Source organism: Coenobita brevimanus, chromosome 20, assembly GCF_032717465.1.
Source record: "Coenobita brevimanus isolate Jiangsu-jjx chromosome 20, ASM3271746v2, whole genome shotgun sequence".
Classification (NCBI taxonomy): domain Eukaryota; kingdom Metazoa; phylum Arthropoda; class Malacostraca; order Decapoda; family Coenobitidae; genus Coenobita; species Coenobita brevimanus.
The window spans coordinates 3,022,883-3,028,771 of record NC_136973.1 but is presented as its reverse complement, the minus strand read 5'-3'; positions in this window follow the sequence as shown (position 1 = coordinate 3,028,771).

Here is a 5,889-nt window from a genome sequence, read left to right as displayed (position 1 = left end):
GTCTTTGCGTATTTTGTGGGGGATGCATCACCCGAAGAGTCTTTGCGTATTTTGTGGGGTTGCATCACCTGAAGAGAAGTGTGTGCGTATTTTGTGGGGTTGCATCACCTGAAGAGAAGTGTTTGCGTATTTTGTGGGGTTGCATCACCTGAAGAGAAGTGTGTGCGTATTTTGTGGGGTTGCATCACCTGAAGAGAAGTGTTTGCGTATTTTGTGGGGTTGCATCACCTGAAGAGAAGTGTGTGCGTATTTTGTGGGGTTGCATCACCTGAAGAGAAGTGTGTGCGTATTTTGTGGGGGTGCATCACCCGCACAGGGATGCCCCACCGTGTTCACGGGGTTCACCTCCTGCACAGGGATGCCCCACTGTGTTCACAGGGTTCACCTCCTGCACAGGGATGCCCCACCGTGTTCACAGGGTTCACCTCCTGCACAGGGATGCCCCACCGTGTTCACGGGGTTCACCTCCTGCACAGGGATGCCCCACCGTGTTCACAGGGTCCACCTCCTGCACAGGGATGCCCCACCGTGTTCACAGGGTTCACAGGGTTCACCTCCTGCACAGGGATGCCCCACCGTGTTCACAGGGTTCACCTCCTGCACAGGGGTGGGTCACCGTGTTCACGGCGGGGGGGGGGTCACCGTGTTTATGGGATGGGTCATGTACACGGGGGTGTGCCATCGTGTTCACGGGGGTGGGTCTTTTACTCAGGGGTGGGTCACCGTGTTCACGGGGGTGAGTCACCAGCACGGGGGTGAGTCACCACTGAGAGGCCGCTTGGGGCAGTTAGCATCAGTGCGGGGCGGGGCGTTCACACCGCCACCGACCAGCGGGCACGGTCCGCCCTGCGTCTGGCCTTGGCGGTGGTGCCGTCCTCGTGTACTGATTTTACCCCGAATATTTTTTCCAACCCCCTACGTCGGTCTTTTTCGCTAGCAAGGCGGGCCCTCATTTTCTGCCAGACCTGCGCGTCGGCCCGCCATTGGTCCCTTTCGGCGGCATGAGCTCGCACGAGGGCGTCCAGCTCTTTTTTGGCGTTCTGGCTGTGATGGCCCAGCTGCTGCTGGTGGCTCTGCTGCAGGTCACTGAGCACCTGGGCATGCTGGGCTGCCTGGGCCTCCTTGGCCACGGTGAGTTCCTGCAGGTCAGCCTGGTGGGCCATGATGGCCTCAAGCAGGTCCGCCACCGTCTGTTCGTGGCCTGCAATGGTCTCTTCGTGGCCTTCTATGGCTTTTTCATGACCCTCGATGACGGTGTCGCGTCCCGCCAGCGCCTCCCGCAGCGTGGACACCTGGTCTTGGTGGGCGTCGCGGTCCGCGCTCAGAACACTGACGTGCTGATTCAGATTACCCAGCTCTTGGCGCAGAGCGTCGGCCTCCTGTTGATGCGCCAGGCGCGCCTCCTGCAAGCTCCGGTCGAGCTGGGCGGTGTCCTCGGCGTAGGCATGATGGGCGGCTTTGATCTGGCCCGTCAGGTCGCGCACCTCCCTCTGGTGGGCGTGGTGCCGGCCCTCCAGTTCTTGCACCAGGTCTGTGATGTACTGGCGATGCTGCAGGAGGGAGGCTTCGGCCGCGGCCAGCTCCTCGTCACGCTCGCGAAGGAGTGCCTGCGTCTGCAGCAGCTGGTGCTGAAGGAGGGCATTAGCCCGCTGCAGATACGCTACTTGACCCCCCAGCGTGGCGACGGCGTCAGCCATCAATTGGCAATGTTCGGTACTGATGCGTGGGGATCGCACCGCCTCAACCCCCACACACCCACACCACACCACCACCGCCACCACCACCCACACCCCCACACCATGCACCACTCCCATGATTTTGAGATTTACGAAAGATTTTGTAAGAAATTATTGAGAAAGTTGTATTATAGAGATGGAGAAGGTAATATAATGGGAAAAAGAGAGTAAGTGAGATGGGAGGAGGAGGGAAGGGTACATGAGGCGTGTGGAGGGAGGATGGCCACAGGACAGGAAGTAAAGGTGTGGAGGGAAGGCAGGAGGCGGTGGATGGTGACGGCCGCCACAAATAGCGCCGCGCCATATAGTGCACCGGCAACAGTACACTACACACCACCACCAGGCTTTCTATTTAAAACAAAAATCCTTCAATTACCACCCGGAATCACCAGCAGAGTAATAAACACGTTGGATAACGTAATCATCATCATCATCATCATCATCATCCGGACCTCCTTTCCCACCCTAGCGCAGAGTGAGGAGTAGCAACGTCCAGACAATCCAAGCTCGCCCTCTCAAACGGGCCACACCTCCATTCACTCATCATTCAAGCCCCCGGATTCCTGGCTCTGTCCGATACGCAACACTCTGTAGCTTCACATAAACGTATCCGATAGAGTCAATTCGAACGTTGTCACGTTAAAAAGGGTTGCCAAATCCTCGATCATGCACTTCTCCTCACAACATTCATCCAGCCAGCTCGATCTCTTGTCAGTCCCTTAGCCTCACTGACTTCCATACCTCTTTTCCTTACACACTCACCCACCATATCCCTCCACCTTCTCCTTGATCTCCCTCGCCTCCTCCCTCCTCCAACTTGACTCAAATATACCTTTTTCACCACTCTATTGTTATCCATTCTCTCCACATGACCATACCATCTCAGTACACTCTCTTCCATTCTGGTGTCCACCGACTTCCTCACTCCGCATCTTTCACGAATCACATTATTTCGTATCCTATCCACCCTCTGTACTCCACATACGTTCCTCAGCAGTCCCATCTCCACTGCTCTCACTCTTGACTTTCCATTTTCATGCGACACCATAGTCTCACATCCATATGTTAAAGTTGGCACTGACACCCCTTCATGTAAGCCTCGTACAGCTGCAACACTCAAGCCTCTGTTTCTTATCAGGGCCTTCATTGCACCAGCTACTTTCCTTTCTTGTGTCATTCTATTTTCCATTTCTTTTGCTCATTGTCCCTCTCTTTTCTATCACTGTACCCAGGTATTTGAACTCTTTCACCAATTCCAGTCTCTGTTCACTGTGACATCACACTGGGAGTCACCTTCTCTCTCGATTACCATCACTTTACTCTTCTCTACATTTACTCTCAAGGCACGACGCTCACAGACATCAGCAAAACTCTGCACTAGCCTACCAAGTTCTTGTCCGGTCTTTGCAAGCAGTACTGCATCATCAGCACACAACAAATATGAGATACTCCATCCATCACCATTCATTACCAATTTAACGCCATCCCTCTCTCCATTACTCGTGTTTTTACTTCTCTCATCACCCCATCCATATATGTATTCGACAACCATGGGGACATCACACAACCTTGTCACGCCCACACCTATCGTGAACCATTCACTTAGATGCCCATTAACCCTTACACATGCTTCGCTACCATCATAAAACTTTTACGGCACCTAGCAGCTTACCATCTACACCGTACATGCGCAAAACTTTCCACAATCCTTCCCCGTCTGCTTTGTCGTATGCGTTTTCCAGATCCATAAATGCCTTAAACCCCTTATACTCCTTCTCACAAGCCTTCTTCTCCGCAATTTGTCTCACTGCAAATACTTGATCCACACATCCTCTGCCACTTCTAAAGCCACCCTGTTCATCACTCACTAGGACTTCTGATATCTCTCTTACTTTCTCTATAATAATTCTTCCATATACCTTCCCTACCACACTCAATAAACTTATGCCACGATAATTCTTGCCTCACATCGCTCACCTTTATTTTTGTACAGGGGCACAGTTAAAGCCTTTTTCCACTCTGCTGACAGCTTCACCCATCCATGCCTTCTTACATATCTCCAACAAGCACTTCATTCCACTCTCTCCCCTACACATAATAATCTCTGCCTGCACTTCATCATCATTAATAATAATAATAATAATAATAAACAGATAATAATTTATTTTCGTTATTTTTATTTTTATTATTATTATTATTATTATTGTCATTATCGTCATTAATGTTATTATTCTAGTCTTTTGTTTCTCTAATGTGCCGTTCTTCCTAAGCAGTTTACTAGTTCACGAAGCGCATTTACACATTTACAAGGCTAAAGACTATGACGTCGTTCCTAAACATCATCATCATCATCATAACCTTATCATCGTCCGTAAAAGCACCTCTCCCTAAGTCGCAGGTCAAATTGTCTCAAGAATAATGGCGGTTTCACTATATAACTTCCGGGATGTACTGAGAAAGACGGATCAGAGGAAGACGGATGAGAGAAAGATGATTGTAAAAGTGCTTGGCGATGATGTATTTAGTATGGCCTTCCTGTAAGACTATTTATCTATCTGTCTGTTCATCTATGTATCTGTCTATCTACTTGTCGACAGCCTGACGCCTTAATCCCGTAAGAGATGGCCACAGGCATGGTGAACCGAGGAGACGAGCTGTGACCAGGAGAGGCGTGGTGCACAGGGAAAAGGAGAGGTGCACAGGAGAGGAGAGATGCGCACGAGAGGAGTGGTGCACAGGAGAGGAGCAGTGTACAGAAGAGGAGAGGTGTACAGGAGAGGAGAGGTGCCCAGGAGAGGAGAGGTACACCGAGAAAGGAGCAGTTTACCTTCCAAGGGCTATAAGGAAAAGCTTAAGGCAGGGTTGGGTGGGTGTGGACTCTCTCTCTCTCAGGCCAAGGATTTCGACTCTCGTTTATATCATTCTTTAAGATGATAGAAAAAGGAAGGAAATTAAGAAAGGAAGGAAGGAAGGAAGGAATCATCAGCATCATCAGCAGCAGCATCGTAGTCATCTTCTTCATCTTGATCTTAATCTTCAGCTTCCCTCTCTTCCTTCATCTCCTCCTCTTCCTCCTCCTCCTCCTCCTCCTCCTCCTCCTCATCATCATCATCATCATCATCATCATCATCATCATCATCATCATTATCATCATCATCATGTCTTCATCTTCATCTTCATCTTCTTCCTCCTCCTCATCATCATATCATTTTACCCCACCTCTCTCTCTCTCTCTCTCTCTCTCTCTCTCTCTCTCTCACACACACACACACACACACACACACACACACACACACACACACACACACACACACACACACACACTACCAGGAAACAGACGGCAAATTATCTCGCGTCTCATCTTTTTTATATCTCAGATCAGCGCTGTTTTCACCCGACGGAACTGCGCCACTCTCAAATGAAATACTAAGCCGTGGATGTGTGGAATTCAATGGGCCTTAGTTATGAGGTACGAATGAGTCTCCTTGGTTACTAGTCAAAGTTATTCTGCAGTCTGACTCCTCCACTGCACTTCATCCATATCTGCCCTAATCCCCACCCAACCCCACCCTTGCCCCACCCAACTCCACCCTTACCCCACTGCACCCCCAACCCTACCCTTAACCCACCCAACCCCACCCTTACCCCACCCAACCCCACCCAACCCCACCCTAACCCCACTGCACCCCACCCAACCCCACCCTTACCCCACTGCACCCCACCCAACCCCACCCTTACCCCACTGCACCTCACCCAACCCCACCCTAACCCCACTGCACCCCACTCAACCCCACCCTGACCCCGCTGCACCCCACCCAACCCCACCATTATCCCACCATTACCCCACCATTACCCCACCCAACCCCACCATTACCCCACCCAACCCCACCATCCTCTGCCTTGTCTCCCCTGTCAGTTTAACCCCACACTTCTCCCCACTCAACCCCACCATTACCCCCATTCCACCCCGCCTAACCCCACCATACTCTGCTCTGCCTTCCATGCCCACCCCACTTCTCCCCACCCAACCCCTCCAACACCACCCCTGACACCCCACAACCCCACCATACTCTGTAGTGGGGTTCGTGATGCTGTATTGTTTTGGGAGGGGAAATGAGGAAGAAGGTTAAGTTCTTTATTCTCTCTCTCTCTC